Source organism: Passer montanus, unplaced genomic scaffold (assembly GCF_014805655.1).
Source record: "Passer montanus isolate IOZ18808 unplaced genomic scaffold, ASM1480565v1 scaffold37, whole genome shotgun sequence".
NCBI lineage: Eukaryota > Metazoa > Chordata > Aves > Passeriformes > Passeridae > Passer > Passer montanus.
In genome coordinates this window covers 5,231,859-5,258,875 of record NW_024368485.1, presented here as the reverse complement: position 1 = coordinate 5,258,875, position 27,017 = coordinate 5,231,859, and the positions used below count along the sequence as shown (strand labels likewise).

The 27,017-nt window shown below is 45.3% G+C and overlaps 1 long non-coding RNA gene across 1 annotated transcript; it reads right to left on the bottom strand.

Annotated features, from left to right (window-relative positions):
• LOC120506003 lies at window positions 1-26,961 on the bottom strand. The gene is made up of 3 exons (XR_005628396.1): window positions 26,891-26,961; window positions 25,698-25,770; window positions 1-1,082 (listed from the first exon to the last, which is right to left on the bottom strand). It is a non-coding gene; the product is annotated as an uncharacterized LOC120506003 (long non-coding RNA).
• Window positions 26,962-27,017: the final 56 nt, after the last annotated feature.

Sequence of the window (27,017 nt, the reverse complement as noted above, 5' to 3'; positions counted from 1 at the left end):
CCTTCCCACCAACAGTAGGATCCTGTCTATTTCAGCAAGTTCTGTCCTTATTTTTCAGAGTGCAGTAAAAGAACCAGGACTATTTCTCACACTTTACCACTTCTCTTTAGCTCTCTGTAAGAGGCTTTCTACAGGAAGGAGTATCTTCTTTTTAAAAAGGCAATTCTTTGACAGAGCATTCATCATTCATCATTTTTATCCCTTGTGTGTTTACAAAAGTCATGCCACCCTTCAAACAATCCTTTTGCCACCAGATCCTGAGAGTCTCGATCAATATTCCACTCAGTCTCTTACACAACTATTTTTTTTAAATGTAAACCTCCAGAAGAGATTTTAGCTTAATGCCAGAATGGCTTGAACTTTTCTCCAGCTGATTTCCAGTGGCAGCTGGGGGAAGCTGAGGGTGAGATCAGCTATCCCTGCTCTGAAATGAAGCTCACAGAGGTGTAACTCTCACTTAATCCAGCCTCCTTTTCATCACAGGTATTAAGGATTCATCTTCAAGCACTTATGCTCCTCTGTTTAATCTTCCCTTATCTCCCGAGTGGCCATGGAGCAGCCTCTTGGAATTAAGAGGGCTCAGTGCTAATAAACTCAGGAACAGCTCCAGAGCGCTCTGGTTTGGAAATGCCATGGAAAACTCCTCAGCCTCTCCCAGGCACCTCCTGGAATTGCTTCCCTTTGCAGTGCAGTATCCACAGCTCCCCTCCTCCACACCCAGCTCATCAGATGGAGGCAGAGAACCAGCAAACTTCCAGAGGGTGCAAGTCAGGGAATGCTGGTCCCACGTTGGTGCTGCCCTGGATGGCAGCCAGGGCTCGCAGAGAGTGAGGGGCTGAGTGCTCCCCCAGAAGCCTTCAGTGGGACAGGGCTGGGACACACTGACTGCTCCTTTATCCTGCTCGTGCAGGGGAGCTGGGGCTTTGCTGGGCTGCAAAGTTCCTCTGCACTCACACGGGCTCAGGAGGAGATTTCCTGCACACAAATCCTAGTCAAACCAGGAAATCTCTTGTGCTGGTTTTGTGCCTCTGTTATTACAAGCTGCTGTCTGGCTGCTTGAGCAGGAGATCCTTTCAGTATTACTAAAGCAATAAAGAGTTGGAAAGGAAAGGTGAGAAAGGACAATGGGGATTTTTGCAAGGGGAGAGAGCTGGAAGGGCCAGGAGAGTGTCAGGAAAGCCAGAGAAGGACATTTTGGCTATATCCTCCCTGTGCAGTTCTCCCAGGCTGTGAGCCAGGTTTTATCCCATTCCTGACATCCATCTGGACACTCTTTACTGTGATTCTGGAAGAGTTGGGTCTGAAACTCAGACCTTTTGCTCAGGGAGGGAGAACTTTTTGCAAATTAACACAGCTGAGTCAGGGAGGGCCACAGATCCTTCCCCAAGGAGCCAACATCCATCCCTCCATCAATGTAACTGACCAAAACCAATTGTAGATCACAAACAAGCTCAGTATTTACCCCAAAAACCCTCAGACCCCAGAAAAAGTGAGGACATGTTAATTTAGGCAGCATGTCAGTACATCTGCACTCTCACACAGGCTGCCTTCAGCAGTTTGATCGGAGCACAACACACAAAATTGGAACAGAGCCCTACCCATAAGCAGTAAAATACATTTATTCTTGGCTCATGTTTCCACAAACCCTAGCACAAGAGTTGGGTTTCATGGTGACAGCCATTCTGCACTTATTGCAAAAGAAACACCCTAAAATAGATTTAAAAATCTCTGCCTACAAATCAAAGGTGTGCCAAATGTGTGCAGAGCTGAGATTCCCAAGCAACACAGCCTTGTGCTCTCAGAACTGCCCTGTTACTGCCCTGGATAGAAATGATAAAGACATCATATAACATGGAAAGGAATGAAAAAATCCCTTCAGAACACACAAAAACCCTTCTAGTGACTTACTGGCAGGCCCAAGAGATAAGAAACACAAGATAAGTGAAGGCAAGCACCCCAAGAGCATTTCAAATACCAGTCCCAGTCTAAAAGAAGAAAATCTATTACTCTTCTCAGGAGAAGGAATCAGGCTCCCTGTTGTCACCAAGCATGGAAAAAGAACAATATCTCAAGACAGGGTTTGTACTTCTTGGGAAACAGATGGGAAAGATGTTTTGTCATTTTTTGGTTGAACTTCTCTCAGAAAAAAAAATCACTTTTTCACCAATAAATCACTTTTTTTATCTCAAGACAGGGTTTGTACTTCTTGGGAAACAGATGGGAAAGATGTTTTGTCATTTTTTGATTGAACTTCTCTCAGCAAAAATCACTATTTCACCAATAATTTTTTTTTTTTTTTTGGTAGCATTTGTGCTCTTACCTGATACAGAAAAAGGATGTGTATAGAAGATGTGAGAACAGAGAGTTTTTCAGAAGTGATCCCACATCATTTGACTGGGTGTTACATCTCTGCAAAGACTGCAGGAATAACAAAAATGAACACACCCAAGACTTTCTTCAGAGCCTTCCAAATGTGCTCCTGTACTAATTCACACTACAAAACTTCCACATTTAAGGCCAGGAGTTTTAGTTCAGTAGAGTTGGAGATAGTTGAGAAGGTGTCTGAATCCACGAACACACACACACAAAAAAGAGTTTAACCCAACTAAACCTCCAGAATCATGTTATGCTCCATATCAGGTAGCTTTGCTTAAGCAGCAATAGAAATAAACAGGTTTTGTACAGCTTTAGTGAGTTTCTCAGCCAAATTCCAGGGACCCTGAATCAAATGCCAGAGAAAGCAATGGAAAAATTCCCATTACACTGAAAGGTCTTTAGACATGGGCCATCTACCATAACGTCTTGGCAGAGCTATTCCAATGTACACCAGTAAAAATACTGACAGTTTGGGAAAGCTCCTTTTTCAGCCTGTTAGTTACCTTATCCCAGATGCACTCTAGAAACTGATTAATATGTCTATACATTCAATTTGAAGTATGGAAGTAACCCACTATAAATCAGCCTTATGTCCGGTTAAGGCCATATATGCAGGATCAATTTATTTAGGAACAATGTGATTGTTTGATTTCTAACCCAACATCAGATCTTCCCAGATGTTGTCCTTAATGCTCACCACTCGAATGTATAAAACTTTTTTTTTTCCCCCAAAGAGATTAAATGCATTTACTACTGGAACCTACTTCTCTACCAAACTGTTACAGGAGACAACATTTTTACTAGACTTAATTAAAACTCATGTTAATAAGATAAAGTGTAGTAAATAAAACTAATATTAAATAAATAAAATAAATATTTTATATTATAAATATATAATAAATATATTTATTATATAAAAATAAATATATCAATAAATATAAATAAAACTAATATTTTATTGTAAGAAAAAATGCTATATATTTATTATATTGGCTATATGATGTGTTCACTGTATGTTTAAAGCATTTAATATGAACCAGAATATCTGGTTAATAAATACATGTAATATGGAGATGCTTAAGTGTAAATTGAACATCAGTATTTTCTATAGCACACTGCTTTCCCTTGTGGCAGGTAAGAAATTACTGATTTATCACATGTAAGAGCCCTAATCTTATTTCTGAGGTCTCTTATTTCTGCTGTCCCAGTGCAGCCTGTGCTGAGCTCTGCCCAACCAGACTTCCCTGCAGCACTTTGAGGGCAATTCAGTCAGATTTGTTTGATTCCCCTGAAATGTAAGGCCACACATGCACAGCCAAACTGCCAAAAGCACAGCAAGACACACCTGCTCTGACCAGGACATGCACAGAAACACCTTCTCATCGTTTGGCCCACTTTTCACCACGTGTACAACAAATTCACTGGCAGCTGCCAAACCCTGCCTGGGCTGCAGCCATCCCAGCTCTGAAACCTGTAGCTCATGCAGAGCCCATCTGCTCTGCAGCACACAACAGCCTTGGGCTATCCAGCCACGTCCTCCCTCCCCAGTGCCCAGCAGCTGTGGCTTGAATTAACCCCAGGAGAAACATTGTCCCTGTCCTGAAACCCTGGTTTGGAGTCAGGGGTGGCAGAGGAGCAGCCACTCCTCATTCTGCTTTCTCAGCTCCCCCTCCTCTCCCCTCCCAGGCAGAGAACCACTCATGACTCTTCTTTATTTGCATTTGTCCTCCTTGTGTTCATTAGGCTCAGTCTCTACAACATCAAGATGAGTTTCCCCCACGATAAAGGATAAAAATACAAGAACTCCATTTGCAGCACAGATCTGCTTTCCTGGTCCAGCACAGCCCACAGGAGGCCAGGCCTGTTGTAGGGCCCACTCCATGCAGGAGAACATGGATTACATGACCTTTTTACCCTTTTTCTGGTTTGGCATCACTACCCCTCAGCTTTTTAAAGCTCATTCCAACTTCTGCTCCTCACAGGGACCAGTAAAACAGGCTAAAGCAAGCACAGCCCTGTGGGCCCCTGGCTGGGGGAAATTAATACATTTCAGGTATGTCTCACATGCTATGACAGAGGTGTATGGTCAAGAACATCCACAGTGTTTTATAGGACATAAAGGGGAAAATGGGCTGTAATAAATTGTCAAAGTTATGCCTTTTAGCATCTGGATGGCCACTTTAGAAATTTAAGACCTCACCTTTAAAAAGTGAAACAACTGAGCTATAATTCACTTTTATTTCACTTCCCTATCAAAGATTTTCACTCCACATACACCACCATTTTTTTTTTCAAAGCTGTCAAGAACATAAGAAATTTTGCCTTGAAGAAAAACACAGCTATTTCTTCCCATCCTACAACATTATGTGTTTCAATCCAGGCAGGGTTGCAGCAGTACCATTTATGCAGATTATATTTCAAGAGAATCCATCAAAGCAGGGAATGATTGATTGTTTTATGTGAGAAAGGATTCTGGAAGGCAGATATTGCAGGAAGGTCTCAGGGAGCCATCCTCCACTGTAGGCTCACCTCCTGCACAAGGCTGAAGCAGCTTCAGCACTGAGCTTTTCTACTTCAGCCTCTCCAAAACGTGATTTCCTGGTCACAGAGTGTCTTATTCAACCCATTTCTGAGCATGTGGCACTTTGGTTCAATGTTGGGATTATTTTGCCCTTTCTGCCCTTACATTTTCAGCTCTCCAGGCAGAGCAGCACCTCAACCACAGACACCTTGAAGAAGCAAAGGAGTGTCACATCTCTCTGGGACCATCCCCAGTGGTTGCCATTTCTTCAGAAGCCATTTTTACTGACTCTTGTGCAAAACTCTGAAGTGCCTCCATTTCTATACAGAGCTTACACACAGACTTTTACTAAAGCAAAGCCAAAGTACAGGTCCTTCACTCTTCCTTTTTTTGGAGAGGTGGAAAACTTTTGCAGCTCCTTCACCCCCAATGATTCAATGAAGGCTTCCCCTGCTTCACCCAGCTTAATGCCTGCAGAGTTTGGTGTGTATCACAGGTTGTGGTGTCTATCACAGGTTCCTTCCTATGAGCCTGCAAACTCCCACAAAACACTGAGTGGGACCTATTTCTCCTGGCTTTGGATTAATCCGAGGTCACACACACATCTTTATAAGGGAATTAATACTTTTTAGGACCCCAGCCCCTTGGGTCCATTTTGCCTTGGGTCATGGAAGCTTCCCAAGAGAAGTTTAGGCAGTATTTTATGCTTCCTTTCCCAATCAATGCACCATAAAACACACACGGAGGTCCCTCTCACAGCTCCAAGGAGCCTCCCAGCATCTCAACAGAGCTGTCGGGAGTACTTGATCCTCCTTCGTGCCTTTGCCTGCAGAGTGGCCTCCCGTGGTGCCCTCAGCTGGAGGACAAAGCTGTGTCATTGCAGAGGGCTGCAAACGAGCCGCTGATTACAGAGCACAATTAAGAGACATCGTGCCCGTCCCTGCAGGCTGGTGCATCACAACCTTCCATGCTCCAAAGGTCAGACGAAGTGAGCACAGTGGGAAGTTGGATCCCTGCACCGGGAATCTCATTGCAAGCAGGTTCTTGTCTTTTGGGAAAGACACGTAGAAACATTTTGATTTAATTGCAAGCAGCAAACCAGAATGCCAACGAGATGGCAGCAAGCTGGTCCTCTGCAAGCATTTAAGATTCAGTCACCAGCTCAAGCCAGGAAAAAAAATAAATCAACATTGAGAGCTTAGAAAGGTGATAAACTTCTGTCCAAGGATATGAGGATGTTCCTTAGCTGCCAGTGTGGCTTGCATATATTGGTTGTCTTTCAGACACCTGTCTCAAGCAGGCTTTACACCACAAGTCTGACGTGGCTTTCACTTACACCACGTTTATAGCACTTTTCTGCTAAGTTTGACAACATTGGAGTTTGGAAAAGCAAAACTTCACATGAGTTTTTAGATCTTTGCAATTTAGGCATGCCCTTCCCTATTTTGGATTCCTATCTGAAACAGTCTCTTACAAGATTACAGCCCCCTGTGAGCAAACCCAAAGGGAACAGCAGCGAACACCGAGTGAGCGCAGCTCTCCCTGACACCAGGCCAAGCCCTTTCCCATTCTGCCTGCACATCCCTGCTCCGAGCTGCTACCACAGGGATAAAGGCAGGCTGATGCTACAGACCTCGTGGGCTGAGGTTTGTCTCTGTAAATAAAACCGGTGCTATTTTTTCTTTGAACAACCTTTAGCAGCTTGATCCTGCCTCTGGGAATGGTATTTCCTTTACAGAAGCACATTTGAAGGATAATTCACACAGCCCCAGTAAGAGCTGAGGAAAACCTGCAGAGAGAGCAGACCCAGAGCCTGCCCCGGAAGGTGAGTGCCACTCACTTTGATCTGCAAACCCTCACATTTTTGCTCCATTTCTGCCAACTTCAAAATTCAAAGTTTCTGCAAACTTCTTATGCCAGGATGCAACCTTGCTAAATTTGTTGCATGTGGACTACTCAAGGAATAAACTTGTAAATAAATTTATGTCTATGTCTTCAAGGGGTTTGATGGAGTGTCTGTTGATATTTGGGCCGACTGTTGCCAGAGGCTTACAACTGCAGAGTAACTCCCACACCAGACTAGAAGTGCTGGGTTTGCACAGTCTGATCAGAGAGAGACAGACTGACACTTTTAAAAATATTTCTGCTCAGACTTTCCCTTCTGTCTCAGAGGAATTAAATATTCTCCAGTGAGGCTGAATTTCCCTTTTGTGATGCCTTCACTAGAGAGGCACCATTCTCTCAGGCTCCAGAGATAAAGATTTTTTTTTAAAATTATTTCATGTCTAATTTCAGTATAATTTCTGTTATGACTCCCTGTGTCTGGCCCTATACCAGGATTTCCTCTGCCTTCTGAAGCAAGAGTAAACTCAAGTATTAAACAAAACCTTCTATTTAAACAGAAAACAATTGAACTTTTCATGTGTAAATCTACACATTTGTTCTAGAAATCTGAAATTTATCTATGATCTCTAACACCTCCCTCAAAAATCCCGTGCTGAATAAAACTGAGGGCTTTTCCCTTTTTGTTGACAATACAACAAATAAATTTCAAACACGAGACAACTGTGCACAGACAATATGAGAGTCAGAGCAGATGAAGAGCTAATACAGAAAAGCTGATCTCCTGTTCATTTTCAGTGCTGGAGCTGTCCTCTCATGTTTCAATATGCATATTGTGCTCTGATTCCACAGAGATCAGCAAGCCCTTGCAGACACTGGTCCCTGGGTCACAGGCAGGCGGGCCCTGCACAAGCAGGACCTGCTGAGACACCCCCTGCCCCAGCAGCACAGAGAGAGGTACAAAGTCAACCCTCACATCTAGCAGGGAGAAGAGAGGACACAGAACAAAAACTGAGACGATTCAGACAGAAAAGATAAGCTGAGGACACAGCACAGCCTTGATCTCTAGCCAATCTCATGCCCTCAGCACTGCTGGAAGCTCTGGCTGAAGCACAGCAGAGTTACACAGAGCAGTCCCAGTTTCATTTGCTCAGGAATGAAAGGCACTGCTGGCAGAGGCTGAACGCACAGCCCAGAGCTCAGCAGCAAGCTGAAGGCAGCTGAGGTACCTCCGGAGCAGACGTGGCCCTTACACACACACAGATGTGGAGGCTGAGCTCCTTCCAGCCATGCTGAGAGCTCTCCATGCCTTGGCAGGGATTTGGGCACAAAAGCAGCAGACCAGCGAGGGACAGATCTGCTGGAGTGGCCAGTGAGATCTGCAGCCACCATCAGACATTGTAGCTGCAGTGCTGCTAAGTCTGTGAAAGGAGGTATGAAATCATACCAAATTAGTTCACTCTGAAAGCTGCAAATACCATTGTTTGTGCAAGATTCATCACAATTTTTTTTTTAATCTTTTATTACCATTGTTTGTGCAAGATTCATCACAATACACTCCTGATACAATTTTTTTTTTTTAATCTTTTACATGCCTAGGATCAGAAACATGCAACAAGAAGTTTAAAATGCTGGAGCAGAAGACAGGAGGAACTTGTCCTCTTTGTTCTTGCCAGAACGATGCTCCAAATCCCCCAGGAAACGCATTGCCTTATAAAGCACATGCATTATTTTCAAATGAGCTTAAAACCCCACCAGGGCTCACCAGACACAGAGCCCCAGAACACCAGGAGAAACTCCTCAAAGATTTCCAGCATAATCTTTCCTTACAGTGTTGTATGCAAAGCCCACAGGCCATTTCTGACAGCAGCTGTGCAGGTGTGGAGCCCCATTCCCACAATGCAGCAATGCTGGCTTTAACAGGATGCTGAAAATCCACAGGAAAACAGCCCAGAGCATAAGACTGGTGCTGTTCCATAAATCACGTTTTTGGTTTAGGTAACAACAGTCCAGAGCCAAGGCCCCAGCACTGCACAGCCCCAGGAGCAAGGGCATTTCAGGTGCTGAATATGGGGACATGGCACCTGAAAAGGAATAACTTCTGGCTGTATAATTACAAACTGAATCATTATGCATGTGCACAACCAAAGGAGAGGACAAACTGAGGTCACCCAGGAAACTTTGATGCTGGCATTTCTTCACCTCCAAGTGTCTGACTTTGCAGCTTTAATAATATTCTTGTCATGAAGAGGTTTTGTTTAATTTATATATAGATTATGGGTTGCTGTCCATTGGCAGACACCCACAGTATTGGCTGGATACATTTTAAACAGCAAACCTTCCCTCTGTTGGAAACACCTGTTTTAGCCAGGGGTGCATTTCATTGCAGGTGTTACACTCTGAATGAAATAGGAACCTGTTTTCATTCTGTGATCTGCCCAGGGATGACAGCATCATTTAATGTACCCATCAAAAGTTACTAACTTGATCATTATGGAATGGGAATGGTGCATATGACCTTTCTTTTAAATTACCATTGCAGACTTTTAATAGGTTTCTCAAAAGTTATTGTTATTAACATGAATATTACAGGAATAAAATCAGCCCCTTACAGTCAGTTATCACAGTGCTTACACAAAGCTGAAATCTGCTGAGGTATCAAGAACTGTGTTGTTCCTAAAGGAAAACTTAAATGGAGACCTGTTGCCTGATAGAGGTAATGGTAAAGATATCACCAGAGTTAATCAATTGTGTTAAACGGGACAGAATTTGACAGCGTGTCCTGTGGTTAAACGGGCACAAGCTGACCTTGGCATCTGCCACGCCTGGTGGGTGCGTGCTGGATGTGGGCTGCGAGGTGTGGGGACACCGGGAGCTGTGGGGACATTGCCAGTCCCACACGCTGTGAGCCTGCAGCCATCATCCTCTGAGCTCCTGCAGCACCCATCAGAGTTAACGCCACATTTACAGCCGAGGCTAGCGAGCAACACAAGGGAACAAATTCCTAAGGCACAATGGACTGCGTTTTTTTGAAGATGTCCCATTTTAATCTTGATTTCTAAATAGGAGTGAATAAACTGTTTAGCCATTCAGAAGGAAATACAAAAACTCAGTCACATCCCACTCTGTTAGTTTGCTATTCATCTTTCTTTGGTGCTCCTCCCCATCAGGATGAGTGCTGTAGTGGGTCTCAGATCTGCTGAGCATATTTAATTTTTTAGTCACTAGAGGAAAAACTGCAGTAGTGGGTCTGGAAAAGGTCTGGTCTGGAAGAGCTGCAATACACACCGCAGGGATCAGTGGTTCCCTAAGGATGTCCCCTTGCAGCATGTCCCAGTTCCTGGTCAAAGGCCCAGCCCCAGGTTCCAGACAAGTGTTTGTGCTTTGGCCTTTTCTGGGAAGAAAGGGGTGAGTTTTGATGGTGTGCAGAATCTTTAGAACAGCCTTCCACTCCTCATGGTCCCAGTGAAGAGTTATCAGGGCCCTGAGTGCCCTCTGAGGGGCCACTTCTTCTCTTTACTCCATTTAATGTGCTAAATGCCACCTCATGATCTACTGTACCATTTACAGAAATCAATGTAGAACTCAGTTACTAAGCATGTGAAATTTGCTACAAATAGCAAAGGCATTCTTCCAGGGAAGAGTCACATTTTTTCTATCATGCCATAGTTTTCTGCTATTATTGTCATTTCTTAAGTATAGTTATATATAGTTGGTGCTAAACTGAGTTTACAACCTGTTGTAATTCCACGCTCCCATCTACTTTTCTGCCCCAGCAAGCCTAACTGCCAATAAGAGGAAAAATCCACCCCATTTACAAAGAGAAAATCATTAAACTTGATTCTACCTATACAGCAACTTAAATACCATAAATGTTAATACTGGGCATTGCAAAGGGCACTTGGATATGCATTGTACTGCCTCCACAGATTCAGGATATGCAATAACTGTGCAATACAAGTCACTAAAGACTCCAAAAGCTACTGGAAATGGAGCATGTCTGGACCTGTGGAGCACCATGCCAGTGCTGTGTTATCCAGCTTTTCACCTGGCAGCTGGCCAAGCCCAATAAAACTAATTACCATGAGATGCTTTTTTACAAATGGAAGGCCTGCAGTTAGAGACAATCCAAGTGCTGAGCTCTGTGCAACCGGCAAACACCACGGCCAGCTGGTTTTTTCTTGTGGAGAAAGGGGCAGTTTGCTCCTGCTCACTCCACCAGAGAAAGTCACAGCTCTGTTCTCTGGATCTGTGGGTAGCAGAGAGGACCTGACGATCACTACTGTGATAAAGATGATTCCTTTGGTGTCCTTGCAGATCCCCTTTCATTATGTGCAATTTTTAGTTGCTTTTTGCAGATCATATTTTTTCACACATCCTTCAATCTGCCACTGCTACAGGGTTTCATGCAGTCAGGTCCAACATGCAGACACAATTTCCTGTTACAGAGAACCCACAGATTCCTTCAACCCAGCACAGATGTAGAAGCTTTCTCAAAATCCTCAACTCCCTGCCAGAGCTTCTGGATTTCACACCAGAAGAGATCACATGGCTCACGGTCTCACTGCCACTTGCTTTTGGCACGTGGCAAGGCTCACAAATGTGACCCAGAGCTCTGACAGGGGAGCAGAGACACAAATAAAGCTGCTAAAGCAGTTCTGGTGCCCCCAGCCGTCACAGCCAGAACTGGTTGCAACCAGTACCACAGCACATCCCAGTCTCGTATCCAGGATTCTGTTGGCACCAAAAAGCACTGTTGATATTTACCCTGATCCTCTGAAAAATTAGTGGGAAATTAAAAACCAACACAGAAGTCTTTGCTCAGGATGGCAAAAGCAGGAAGATTATTTGATCAGGAGAGTAAATCTGTCTCCTCCATAGGCATTGATATTTGGGATGGCACTGAGCAGCCATTTTCACAGTTCCAGAAATTCTCTTTCTGGTCCATGACTACAGACAGCACCATCACTGCTGGATACTCCCATCCCCTCTCCCAGCTCACACCTAGCTCACCTTCACACTGCTGTACAGACAACAGCCATGCAGCTCCCTCAGCTCCACTGGGCTGCCTCGCCCTGTGCCTGAATCCAGCCTCGTGCTCCAGAGCCTCCTGGCTTAGGGCTGGGGCTGCCCACTGCTCCCCACACACACCCACAAACTACGGCTCTAGGGGCAGAACACATCATTTGCTGCTGGACAAGCAGCTGGAAGGCTTGGTGCACTGAGTCTATCAAGTTGTTTAAATTATTTCAGAATATTTAGTGGCAGGTGCCAGCACAACACAGTTTTTCACTCCTTTTCCTTCACTGTTGCTCCCATCCCAGAGCCCTCCTGGGAATCCATCAGAGAGCTATCCTCTCCTGCCAAGACTAGCCCAGGAAACAGTGGCTGATATAAGGCAAGAGGCATCACACCAAGAAAATGGCTCATTAGTGACAACGTTTAGCACAAAACAGACACCAAAGATCCCTCTCAAATGAGGAGATCTGTATATCTGACTGCAGGGAGAGCAAAAAATAGCACAGTGTAAGGAAGGACACACAGCGAGGCTCCCAGGAACACTTCTGCCCAAGCAGGAATCTTTCCCTGGGAGTCTACAGAAGCCATTCTTTGTCTCCCCTGCTGCCCCATTTACTGTGCTCTGCACAGGTCACGAGAAGTCAGCTCAGAACATTCAGGCACAATGGAACACCACTCCCAATCCCCAGCCTCCAAAGCAAGGCAGGCACCACACTGCCACGGACACCTTCAGAGCAGGGGACTCGGCCCAGGCTCTGTCCCCTCTGTAACGTTCCAAGGGCGTTCCCTTCCTCCCAAAGAAGGCTGTCTGAGCAGATGACTGCACCACTTTGGAGCACCGTTCCCACTGCCACGGGCACCTCTGCAGGCTGTGAGCACTCAGCCCAGAGCATCCACCAAAGTCATATGCATTTTGAAACACAGTGACTCTGCAGCCTTGGCCAAGGCTTCCAGCTGCATTCCCCAAGTGTTATGCTCACTGTGCTAAAAAGCACCTGCAAAGCAGTTCTTTCTGGTATTTACTTTGTGAAATTAAAGTACAGGGAGGGAAAAAATAGAAATCAGTATCTTTCTGCTACCCCTTAGTTTGCATAAGCAGGCAATGGTAAATGTCAAATGGCAGCAGTGCATTAGAAAAGGATCACACTGAAAAATTCTGTCTTCAAGGCCAGATCCCAGGCCCCTCACCAGCCCCAGAACTGCTGCACTTTCACACACAACATCCTACATTAGGAGCCTGTACACTAATGTTTAATTTAGCCATCACAACTCCAGGAGTGTGGGAGTCAGAGAGACTCCAACAGCACATATGCAGAGGGTTCTCTCTATGCTGAATTTTAGGAAGTGCTCCCCTGCTTCAGACAGCTCTGCCCAGGTTCAAAGGAAGGAACATGGAATATTGTGAGATCCGAGCTCATTAGAGGAGCAGGTGGGGATGTCTGCAGCTGAATAAGCAGGTTGCTTTGGAAATAAGTTGAAACAGATGTCCTGTCTTTGCACCCCCTGAACATTTGCTGCAAATAAATTGCAAGTTCAGGGTTTAAGGCTGAGTCTGTCATTTATCTCTTTAGCAACTCCTCTTCTGTTTTCTTCTGTCTGTTTTCTTTCAGAGCAGAAAATCTCTTCTGTAATAAGATGACTTCAGAAGCTAGAGAGCAAAATCTGCTTTTTGATTGAGCAAGGGAAATTAAGGACTTCCTGCCAGATAAGTTTACTGATATTTCAGGTAGAGAATACTGGGAGATGCTCTGCACATGGTCCAGGACAGACACACATTCAGCAACACATTCAAACAACATCAAAGCTCTCTGAAGAAAACCATCAACTAAGCTTTATTAAGGGAATTTCTCTTCAAGATATTTTCCTGAAAACATTCATTGTTCAGGCTGGGGATGAAGTTGGGGTTTTACATATGTTAAGTTCAGCCTGCAAGCTGTTATTTCAGCACAGCAATGCTTTATTCATATCAAATGTCTGAAAGAGATGAGGGGCCCTGTTCTGACCCCACACCCAAGTCCTGGAAAATACTCACTCTGGACTAGAACCATATTTGCAAGAGCTTACTTAAAGCACATGTTAAGGAGGCTTGATTCCCCTTCATTCAGGAACATTTTTCTTTGAAAGAGCAAAGCACACAGCGTTTCACACACACAGGCTGTGTTCTGGGAAGGCTCTGTTTGGAGACACCCCCAGCCTCTGCCAGAAAGCAGCTACTGATCATCACAAAGCCCCACTCACTTCCCATCTGGAAGGTACCATTGACATCCTTGCAGGTTTGGCAGCCAGATAACATACAGGGGACTAAAGCAGGCAACAGCTTCTGACTCTGACTAGCACAGAAAATGGGCCTTACAAGTCTACTGCCTTCACTCACAGCTACGTGTCTCTTCTGCCTGTGCTGCTGGGATAAGCTTTCCTGTGTGCAATTCTCTTAGTAACGTGCCTAACTCAAAACTGTGCAAAAGAAACTTCCAAAAAATCTACAGAGAGGATCAGCTCAAGTCTCAAGACAAAGAGGCAATAATTCACCCACTCCATTGGCACTACCAGAAACTAATGTAAAATAAATTCCATGGGAGTTTCCAAAAATGTCAGATGACAATAATACCTTAGTGAGGTAGAGCATATTTTACACATCCTGTTCATTAGCTGAAAAGCCTGTCTGCATGACTGTTTTTTCTCATTTGAATTAATCACACTGTATATTAAGAAGAGACCCGCTGAGCTCTTTAATACATAAAGTATTTAAAAGATGTTATTAAAAAAGTTATTTTGGAAAATTGCAATTACACCTCTATGTGTACACTTGCATTTACTGCTTCTCTTCCTGTCAGCCTGCACCAAGCAAGAGACACAGGAGCATTTCCACAGCCAGGGGTTTGGAGCCATGCTAGGGATGTTTCCAGGGAAGCAACAGTATTACAGCATTATCCTGGTGAAAGGCTACATATTCCAACAAGTATTTCATACTAAGTGTATAGAGTACCTCAGCTCTGATCTACACCTCTGTTCCAAGCCCAGGAACCCAGAAAATCCAAGCTCAGCCCAGCCCATTAAGGAGTGCCAACAACCTGCTGTGCTGGAAGCTCCCCTATGTGCAGCATCTCAGTTAGTCTGGAGCCTTAAATATTTTAAAAAGCCCTTTGCAAGGCAACAAACCCATGTGTCCACCAATGTACATCCCATTATATGAACTAACTGCCTTACCTAAAAGGAACTTCAAGTTTTTGCTTTGGCCTTTACCGGCAGAAAATTTTTCTAGCTTGAGGATCTTTTCCAACTGATACAATAAATGCAGCCACTGCCAGTTTATCTCCATTTACTCTGGGATCAGGCAGCTCTTCTCTTCCTGATGTTCACCCTTAAACTGTTTATAGGCAACAGCCTAAAACATCCAGCCAGTCCTTAAAGTGAGACTTGGACACTGATTTTTGTGTACAGGACAAACATTATTTCTGCATATAGGGTATCACCCCGCTGCTATGATTAAAAGCAGGAGAATAGCAAAGTTTGAATTCCAGAGCCCTAAAAATCTCACATAATTTGTGAATCACAACAGCAAACAGGTCTCACCCAGACCCCCATGGACAGCGTTGATAAAGGCTGACACAAGGGCAGCAGCTCCAAGTGCTAAATGGATAAAGTGGAATCCCCAGCAGAATTTTTCTTTATTCATTATCAGTGCATTTTTAGAGTCACCACATAGCCCTGCCCACCCTTCCCCACAGGGATATGGGTATCAAGTCATTCGTCAGCAGAATATTGTCACATTTTACAATATCACCCTTAAGTACACGAGCTCTCAACAGGACAGCACTGGAGGTTATTGATTCTGAGCCACTGACACAGCAGACAGCATCTCCTCAGCAGGAGAGATGCCCAAGGTCAAACGCCTTCTTAAAATACACATTTGGCTACAGAAGTTTCATTAAGTCCAATAAACCATCAGGTATCGACTGGTGGCACTATTTATAAATAATCAGCCTGTGCAGTGCTGACCCCTTTTTTATTTAATGAAATTTGCTTCCTCTTGTCAGTGTCAGGTACTTTGAGTCGGCAAAACGCTGTGACCTCTCCTACACTAAAAATGAAACTGTGTATGAAGGCTGTCATAAAAGCCCAACACCAGCTCCCGGAAATAGCATGCATCTATTTAGGCAAAATAAACAAGATGTCAAGTCTTTAGGAGCGTGAGCTGTTGAAGCAAGCACCAAACCCTCCCTAGACATTTGCACACCACAGACAAGGAGCGAGGGAGCTCTTTCATTCAGCTTTCATTAAATAAATAATATATTACGTACGAGCAAGATTTGTGTTACTGCAGCAGTGAAAACAACTCATTCTGAATTAAGACATCCAGGAATTAAAGTGCTCGTTCTTTTTGCATTTCCTAAAGGGAAATAATTTCCTGAAGGCAGGATTTCTTGTAGAGAAGCTGTGATGTCCCACAGCACTGTGGGCCCAGCCAGGTCAGGGCTGGGCCTCAGCAAAGCCTTCCTTTCTCAGAGGTCCAGTGCAGAACCAATGTCCTGCTCTGCTCAAGCCCTCAGGCTCCCCTAGTTCAGCATTGCTTCCTCCTCCTTAGCCCAGAACTGGCAGGAGCTTTTATCCACCACAGGCTGGCAAAATCTCATTTTGAGTTAATGGTCCTTTATTTCCCGATGGAAATCCCTGACTCCTATTCTTTATACCACAGTGGCAGAAGTAGGGATCCCATTTCCTCTTTGAAGTAGTTTGGTCACCTGACCTTTAAATTCTCCTGCAGCATCCATGAGGCAGGTGGGGGGGGGGAAATCACACCAAAAAAATCCAGGAAACATAAGCTCATCCCTTCAGGCCGTTCTATATTTAGCAGTTCCCTGGTGTGCTGCTGTGTTTCTAATTGCTGTTGTCAGAATGTATGCAGGAGAGGGAGCTGCTGTTTTACAGAACAGCCCTTCCTAGCCAGGTGTGAAGTGTGGGATGCCAGCCGACCCGGGGCTGGGGCTGCCAGGGTCAAACACAGCACCCAGACTGTTCTTTCCCCAAGGCCCAGCCTTGCTGTGCTCACCCGGGGAGCTGCCTGGGCTTGTTTCCATGCACACCCCCCATTCTCACAGCAAGGGGGGCACTCCCAGTGTGTGGGTATGACATTTATAGTCACTACATTGCACGGGGACATTCTGATTTGCAAGTGAGCAGCGTTCAGTGACACCACGCTGTAACGAATATGGGGCGTGGAGAGATAAGGAGTCATTACAAGGCAGGATTAAAACCCTCCAGTTGATCTGTATTGATTTTATTTTTGCCGTACTGCCTGCCTGATCATACATCTTCCCATTCCCGTCCCGCCGCTGGGCAGGAGGGGGCACGGCTCAGCCGAGCCTGCAGAGCCTGGCACACATCCATGGAGCAGAGGAAAAGCCGCCGGCATCCTTGAGTGGTTACAAATTACAGACCTCTCACCAGGGGACCGGGCTGGAGCCAGGATCCAGCTTTTAGCGTGCCGAAGCCAAGTACAGCTAAATTACACTCTCAGCTGCTCTGCCAAGGACCGCTGTGGCAGACACGGCTCCGTGCCCGGGGCCACGGCGCACATCCACCCACAGCACCCTGGGCACGGAGGGGCCAGGTGCTCCCCGGCTGTCACACTTGGCCCAGGCTTAACCCTGTCCGCGTGGAACAGCCAAAATCCCCGCGGGGAAAGGCAGACGGGAGTGCTGAGGGAGAGCTCCCACACCTGCACACTCAGCAGCACGGGGGCTGCAGCGCTGCCTTTGCTGCTGCACCAGCACAGAGCTCCCTCTCCTTCCAGCCCAGACTGACCCAGGAGCAGCTCCGTGTGACCAAGCAGCTCCCACCCCTCCCTGCTGACCGGAAAGCAGGAATTATTTTCAACCTTGTTAGCATTTGCCAAGCGTCATTTCAACCCTAACATTATAGGTGTTTAATAGGGCCATACTGAAAGTCTTTGAACCTTGCAATCAATACAGCTGAGCCGCTGCACAAAATTTACAATTGATCTGTGTTTCACTTCATTAAATGTTAGTTTTACAAGCTTTTAAGATAGGCCTGCTTAAAATTGTTTAACAACCTGTGGCTGCACCATCAGCTCTAAATGGCCACGCAGCATTACTGAAGGCTAACCCCACCAGTCAGGGATCTCTTGCCCTACAACAGTATCAAACTCACTTCTAAAAACCTGTGACATATTCAGCAGCATTCCTTTAAGCTCAAAACACACTGACACAAACCACTTAGAGAGTGAGCACAGACAATAAAACTGAAACCCTGGGCCCACCTTCTTTGAACACCCATCTCAGAAGTGGCTGAGCTGCCCACCCTACAAGCCCCAAGGAGGGACTCTTGAAAATTCTTCAAATACTGATTTTTGGAACAGACCAACTCCCCTGGAGCAAGCAGGCACATGTCATTAGTCACTTGGAGACCACACAATCCTCAGGTGGACTAAGCCATACAGATTTGCAGCAATAATAATGTGCACACCCAGCAAATTAATCATCAAATCTGCTTTCTGGCTCCACTTCTTTGATCCACTGAGTTAAGAGCGAAACAAAACCTCGATTCCCGCTACACCAGGATGGCTGAGAGGATCTATCAAGCCCTTACTCCACAGGCAACACTCTGCATGGCATAAATTATGGGGTCTGATAGCAAACCATCACTCTGCTACCACTGCTAACACACAGTGTTACTTATCTTCTAGACAAGTGTAATATTTTAGTGCAAATGGGTTTATGTACTAGTATTTCCTCATTTCTATGGCCTTGCCTCACCAGCCTCTATATTTTCACTTCCACAGCCAACAGCTAGTAATGGAGAAAACCACTGTACATTCATTACAGGTGAAAACAAAAAAAAAAATTCCACATCCATTATTTCTTTATACTCTGGTTAAAGGTTACACTTTCCTCTTCATTCCTGTCTCCTGCAATTTATTAATCCTTTGCCAGGGTAATTCTTGGAGTAGGTAAAAATCTATTTGCACAAACAAGTGATATATTGTACAAACCACCAGGTAAGAATCAGCATTCTTGAAAATTAAAACATATACATATATATATGTACACAGACACATCTTTAAAGCATATCAGTAGCTGAGGAACTTTGTCACCTACCATGTGCAGACAGGCTGGGGTCTCCTTGCTTCTCCTGCCATGCGGAGCTGCTTCTGGAGTTGCTGCTCGGGTCCTTTGGAAATGGCTGCTCATGGTAGCTCATGCCAAGGGCTGTAGTGACAGTCCTGCCCCACCTCTGGCTGCCCTGCTCCCTTCAGAGGGAGAGCTCCTGTTCAGCAGTGGGGCCTCAGAGATCAGCCCACATTTACAGCCCCAAAAAAGCAGCTCCCACATTCACCAGGTAAAACTGGACACAGCAAAAGCACAGAAAATGTTTTTGCATTGGTCCTCCACATGACAGACCAAAATCTCCCAGATGCCACTACTGAGGTGTTACACTTCAGCAATTACTCATTCCCCTGCCAGCAAATGGGAAACCTCTTTTGGTTACCAGGAGCTCCATGGCCAGGAGGGAGACACACATACAGAGTGATCAAAACCAACCTGGCAACACATCCCAGGGATGTCCACAGCACCCACTACAGCAAAGGAAGTCAGAGAATTCTCCTTTGTGCATTATTTCTCTCCCTCATCCACGTCTTTGCTTTGGGCCATGCTGACAGGTTGGACTTTGAGCTAAAGCATCACAAAATGCAATGTTTATTGTCACCGTCTGCAGAAGAAAAGCTGTTTCTCTGACATTCCTACACAAAACAAACACACTCCTGTGGGATAAAAGGAGCGGGGAGCTGCCCCAGCCACAGCCCAGCATGACTTCACAAGGCCCAGCAGCCTCTGCCAACTTGCCTGGCACAGCCACAAAACCAAATCCTGACCCAAGGCAGGAAAGGAGAAGAACTGAAATCTGCTCTCAGCTGCAAAGTTTTATTCCTCTGAGCACTGACAAAACCCAGATGGTCTTTCTCTGAGTGGAGACCATTTTGCACCTGGAAAGCTCCAGTTGGGAAGAGAAACCAGAAGGCAAAGGGGAGAAATCTGCTCATGCAAGCACTTTGCAAACAGAGCTGTACCCCTCTAATCAGCAGCAAATGTTCCTGTGCACAGCAGGAATACATGCAAAGCAAACCTGTCTCTCAAAGAGATGAAGGCATTTCTTCACGTCAATAAATATTTCACACTGATGTAAACAAAACAACCCAAACAGACACCTGTTGGAAGGTTTAAAATTGAGGGAAAATGTGTTAACAAAAATGGTGGTAATGAAGCTGTTTGGGATGTACCTTCCTTTTCTGAAATCGTTTGAAGGATTGAAGGGCTGAAGTCAGCAGCAGACTGGGGGGACCTTCCCTCTGGAGCAGAGTTCAAACAGCAGGATTTTACTGAGCAATGTTCCCAAGCAAAGGCCACCAAGCATTCCCAGATGCCTTCCAGTAGTACCACAGCAAATCACACCACATATTAACATAAACATTAAGCTAAGACCAAACAAAATAAGCCTGATTTCAGGCCCAGGCTCCACACACCCAGAGTAAACCCCATACAGCGTTACCTCTCTCTACCAACTTGCAAGGTGAAATTGATTTTTAATCCTTTTTAATCACTACCTGTGACAATTTCCATGTAATTTACTCACTCCTCAGGAAATTGCAACAGACACACCAAAACAAGAATAGAAAATGCATCGTTTTGAGGTAATTTTCCAGTGATTTATACCCATGAAATCCCAGTTAACAGGACTGCCTGTGTAAAGCAGCAATAGAAACGTGAAGGGATTTGGGCCTTTTTTAAAGTGAATACCTGGTAAACCAGCATTAATTTTCTGGTATGTTGGAATATTGTAAGGATCACTCAAGTAATTGAAAACAGAATAAAAACTTGAGGGTGTGTGCAGTTATAGTTCAGCACTGCAGTCATTTTTGCTGCCCTTTGGACATCTTTATGTATCTGGAAAGAATGAAAACTCACAGGACACATCTGAGCAGAGAGTTACTTTGGTTACACAGCTCTCTTCTAATACTGTCCCTTAATTGATATAATTTCAGCTCCTCTTGGTCAGGCCACTGGAATTCTGAGGCTAGTAATATGCAAAATAGGAACTAAAAATGTGGTTAATAGACAGTTTAGCCCAAAACCTTTTTGGAAGCATATTTAATTACTCCCAGGGAAGAAAAAGAAAAAAGTCTGCCTAATATTTCCTCCCCAACCAAACAAATAGCATGGGGTAATTAGACTAAACATCTTTCCCTCTTGCAATCACTCTGATTTTTATATATATATTTTTTCTGTTATCATAGAAAATTAAAATGCAGCAAATATTACTTAGAACTCCTGTTTTTATAACATGGATTCAGAAAGTTTTCCTCAGTCTGTGACATCAACAGCTCCTGAGTTACCCACAGGGATAGGTGGAAGCACAATTCATTTATGTAGATTCCATCCAGCCCAAGAAAAGTTCTCTCCCTCTATGACACAAAGGACTGGAAATCTCCAAATTCCACCTATTTTTTTTCACCTCCAGACTCTCCCAGATCAGTATTTTCTGTATTTATTGCAAGTACCTTTGCTGGGAGTGAAGGCCCGGTCCTGTGAGAGGAGAATGGAGCTGTGAGGGAAGATGGCAGAGATGGGGCTGTGAGGGGAGAGAGGGGGAAAGAATGGGGCCATGATGGAAAAATTCAGCTGTGAGGAGAGAGAGGAGTTATGAGGGGAGAGTGGGGCCCTGAGGGGAGGTGTGAGGGGAGATGGCAGAAAAGAAGTTGTGAGGGGAGAATGGGGCTGTAAGGGAAAATGGCAGAGATGGGGCTGTGAGGGGAGAGAGTTGCGAGGGGAGAATGGGACCATGAGGGAAAAATTGAGCTGTGAGAAAAGAGAGAGGAGCTATGAGGGAAGGTGTGAGGGGAGATGGCAGAGATGGGACTGTGAGGGAAGAATGGGGCTGTGAGGGAAAATGGCAGAGATGGAGCTGTGAGGAGAGCTGTGAGAGGAGAATGGGGCTGTGAGGAGAGAGAGGGGAGAATGGGGTTCATGAGGGGAGAGAGAGAGGAGATGGTGGAGATGGGGCTGTGAGGGGAGAGAGAGGAGTTGTGAGGAGAAAGAGGGGAGTTACGGGGAAAATGAGGCTGTGAGGAGATGGGGTAGTTATGAGGGAAGAGTGGGGCTGTGAGAGGAGACTGCAGAAGATGGGGCTGTAAGGGGAATTGTGAGGGAAGATAGTGCGCCTTGAGAGGGGAGAGAAGGGCTGTGAGGGAAGATGGTGCTGTGAGGAGAGAAAGAGGAGAGCTGCGAGGTAAGATGGGAGTCGTGAGGGGAGATGGGGCTCTGAAGAGGTGCTGGTGCTGCCATCCCGGCTGCATGCTGTGAAAAAGCCCACTGTAAACACCAGCTCCAGGGAGCTGAGGGGACAGAAACACCCCAACACCCCCTGCCCCGATCCCAGCAAGTGACTCCTGGGACACGGCAGGACCAAGCCCTCAGTATTTTCCTCCACTAGGCGAACACATTTCTGACTGAGACCTCAGCATCAATTAATTAATCAAGATCCAAGATAAAACCTTATCAGCACCAGTCTGGGCACTGATCACTGGCTGCCTCTTCTCTCCATTGTTCCTTTTTCCTGCTAAGGTAGGGATATTAGCAGAGGAAAAGTCAAGCCGGCTGTCACATGGAACTGTCCTCTGAGAAAAGAGAAGGCAGCTTCAAAAGAGCCGAAGAAAGCAGCTGGGAAAGCTTCAAGTTGTCTATTTTTCATTTATTTGCATTTTTTTAACTAATTGCTCATTTTTGCACCTGAAAATGCCTCTGAAGTGCCTTTAGAGCACAACATTTATTGCTCTCTGCGGCACATACCTGCCTTCCCATCCACCTCAGTTTTCCATCAGCGTTTGCAGAAACATTTTCCTGGACACAGTAAAGTTATTACTTAACATAAACACATATGGATTATGGATGCTCTGCATGGATATTTCTGCATATTCCATTCTGTCAGGGTACCAACACAACCTCTTCCCTGCCTCTTTGGCTTTGTTTGTCCATGGCTACAAATGCAGATAAGCTGCTCCAAGACAACCCATAGGTGCTGGAACAGTGCAGGAAGAAACTGAAACCTCCAGTTCATGCTTAGCAGCATAAAGTGAGAGTACCCAAGCAATACATCCAACCCCCAAAATACTCAGTGCAAAACTCTGAAATCTCTAGTGAGAAGCCAAAGAGATGCTGCAAAATGGCCACAACAGGCTTAAAAAATAAAAACCAAAAGGAAGCATGAAAATCATGCCAGAAAGAAAGAAAAAAAAAAAGAAAAAAAAAACAACAACAAAAACCCCCACAGTTTTAACATCAGAACATAAAAGAATGCTCATAAGGAAAGCTTTAAAATGAGTTTCACAATTTGTTGTGATTGAAGAAAAGGCCTTATTCATGACATCACTCAGCTTGCACCTAATTGTATGCACATGTTGGGGCTCCAGCCTGAAGCAATGGGTTAATTCTCCAATTATTTCACAGGATTAGAACTACTTTTTTTTTTCCCCAGGAAATGTAGTGTGATTGTGAAACCCATCAAGACATGCTATTTCATAATTAATTCTAAATAAAAAGTGAATTCTCTCCTTTGTCTAAATAGTTTGCTTTGGCTCAGCTAGGAGCAGCAATTAGCAGGACAGCCTCCCTGAACACATTTGATCTGCTACAGGGTTTCCTGCTGTGGATCAGAGGACCAAACCTGATTTCACACAATCCACGGGGTTTATGTTGGCTGGATGTGCTGTAATTAAAATGATCTTTTTTTTTCCCCAAGGGCTTTGTTTATCTGCTTGTGCTTTCTCACAGAGAGGCATTCACATACCTAATTTAGCACTTCTGTTGATTTACACTTCTGCTCTTTACCAGCTCCCTTTGTAGCATTCCCTGTTTGTAGTTTGGTGCAGAAACTGGGACCTGTTGTCACTGGTGTTATAGGTCTGTTTTATTAGCAGGAGTAGAGGAACAGTTCCCATGGAAACATTCCCATGTTTCATGGTGTGCTTTTCCTGGGATTCTCAAGGTTGGGTAGGGTGGGCTCTGGGCCTTCCTAAATGGGAGTATGCAGCAGTCTGTGGAGACTTCCCCCTCAGCAGGGGGAGGAAAAAGCTGTATTTTTAGATAGTGTATTTCCTCTCTTGTGAAGTCTAAAACAGCAGCTCGACGGCCCCACACCATTGATTGATGTTCAGGCCGATCCCACTGCTCTGACAACAAACCGGATCCTACTTGGAAAGGCCAGCTCCAAACCCAAGAGAACATTTTCCTTTCACTCTGACCTTTACACTTAAGCTGCGAGTGAAGCTGTGCTTTAACAGGGCTCAGCACACTGGCCTGAGCCAGGATGGCCCTCCCTGTGTCACACCAGGGATTTCCCACACTCCTTGGAAAAAGACCCCAAACACACCATCAAACCCCTCCTGCTCTACAGTGGAGGTGTTCAGGCCTGGGAACACCACTGCTCACAAGCCAATCCCAGCCCCTAGCATTTAGCACAAAGGATGAGAAAAAGAAAATGAAGTCACCTGTGGAAGGATTAAACCACCTTCTCTCTCCCTCAGTGTTTGCCACACACAGGTGAGCTCATTGCAAATCAACTTTCCCTCCCAAACACAGCACGAGATCCACCTGCAGCAGCCTGGACCCTGGCAGGGCAGGTCCCCATCCCCCTTCCCTTTGTACTGTTTCTTTCCAGAAGCTGGCAATGGGCTCCCAGAGTTTTTTTTTTCCTTTTTTTTTTTTAATCTGCAGCCTCAAAAATATTTTGTTAAATCTACTTCAACCTGTACATAGTAGTGAGGGGCAAAGAAATCCAAAGAAACTTCAAACTTCAGGGACACAGCCAGTGTCCAGCTTTGAAGAGATCATTATAACAAGTTCTTATTCAAGAGGAGAGCAATTATCATGTTCTAACAAACACGTTAAATAATTCAGTATTATTATTTTGGCATGTCTTTGTGAACCAGGTGTTTAGGAAGAGGTTTCAGACAGAAGCATGTGATGCAGTCTCTGGGGACCTTCCCCACCAGCCAGTAGCACAAGGAGAGCCACTGGTGCTTGGACTAGGCTGGAGCTCCCCAGAGCCTGACTCCAGCAAAGCCCTCATATCAGTATCACAGGACTCTGTGATTTTACTTATTTCCATCATCCCCATCAATATTCCTCAATTTTACAATTACTCACATGGAACTGTCTGAGCTTTCACAGTTAAGGAAGATTCAAGTACCATTTCTGTCTCCAGTCTGTGTTATCTTAAGCTTTCAAAACACAGTCATATTTTTATTTATGTAAGAGCATTCAGAAGTTCATTTTCCTTCACACTACCATCTCTGTGTTGCTTGACCCCTACCAATCCCACATGGTCTTGCTAAGCCTTCCCCTGCTCTGACCTTCCACACACTGAAAATCTCAACCACGCTATGCTATTTCTGAGATTTAAAAAAAAACCACAAAAACAACCAAACAGGAGGAGTCTGGAGCCACCAAGCAGGAGAGAAATGAGCTTTTTCTTTAAGAAAGGAGTGATTCCAAGCAAGATGATTTGCCCATTCCCCCTTTGGCATTCCCCTTCCCCCTCACTCCCAACATCAGACACGAGTTGCCAGCTCTGGCAAACGTCCTCTCCTGCACAGAGAAATGAGCTTTTTCTTTAAGAAAGGAGTGATTCCAAGCAAGATGATTTGTTCATTCCTCCTTTGGCAGTTTCCATTCCACCTCACTCCCAGTATTGCATATATCAGACCCAAGTTGCCAGCTCTGGCAAACATCCTCTCCTTCACGTGCTAGAAAGTCCCATAACCACAAATCAGCCCAGCAAATCCCTGTTTGCTGCTTGATTAATTAATGCAGAGCCTCTATTTACTCATTCCAGGCAGAGCTGCTATCGAGTCAGCTGTTCTTACCTTGGGGACCTGGGATGACCAGAGTGGCAGCTTGGTGCTGGTTTGGGGACATTCATGGCTGGTTCACCTGAGCCTGGAAAACACAAGTGTGGAGACAGACAGAGATTTTGGCATTCCATACCCAGCAGCTGCATTTGCTGGCCCATGCTGCTCAAAATAAAAGACAGTCTCATCAAGACCTTTTTTCCACTTAAAAGTGGGGAGAAGACATTTTCTTCTGTATCAAAGTTGTGAGATCAGTATAAAGAATTCACACCACCCCAGGACTTCAAAAACTTCTGGGGAATTAAATAAACCCGCGCCCTGGCATGGCTGGTATTTGTTGGGGAGGCAACACAGAGAGCCTGGGGGCATTTGGTGTTTGAGAGGTTTGGGTAGCACAAAGGAGCACCGGGCCAGGCGCTGTCCCCAGGCCACAGAGGCTGTTTGGGCTAGCTCTGCTCAAAACATTACAAAGGGCACGCTGGCTTCATGCCACGTTCATAAACATGTCCATCAACTGCAGCCTTTGGGGAGCAGGCTCTACTGAAACCAGTCACTTGCTGAAAACAAAGTGCCATTCTTTACCTTCTAACCCTTTGGCAAAGCAGCTTTCCTGCAGCACTGAAGGTAAAATCCACTCCATACATGCACTACACAAGTGCTATTTAAAATTCACTCACACAGTGAATTTATAGCTCATTCAGGCTCAGCTCAGATCCTGGGAAAGGCCCCGTAACAACACACGCAAATCTTCAACCAAAGCAGAGTTCTGCTAAAAATTGCACAAAGAGTCCACAACGAGGCTTGGCACAGTTGAATTTCACTGAAAAAGGCTTAACCACAGGGGCAGGGAGCAAGACAGAGGAGCTGAAGGTCCCAAGTACTACAGCAATTTTTATTCATTAGCACAGAGGCCTTTCAGTAAGCTACAGACTCTCCCAAGAGCACTGACCCCCTTCTCCACACACTGCCCACTTTCTCCTCTTAGGAAGGTGCACTTGAAGGAGTTCCCATGGGATTTATTAGTTTAAAGATATTGATTGTACTAAGCATCTCTTTTCTCCAGAAAATTTAGTGAAAGTTCTCTGCTCTGCACTAAGAGCCAGCCCTTTCCCCTGGCCCACACAAACCCATCCTGGGACAGGGATGTGGTGACACAGGAGGCCACCAACACACTACAGGACACTGCCAGCCCCACCAGCACCCCTTACCTGAACAAGACTCCAGGAGCTCCACATTCTCCTGCCTGCACCCCAGGACTGCTCTGTGAGGAGGGCAGGAGGAAAGAACCAGCACAGCTGTCCTGGGGCTGCAAACACAGCACAGCTGAGGACTGAA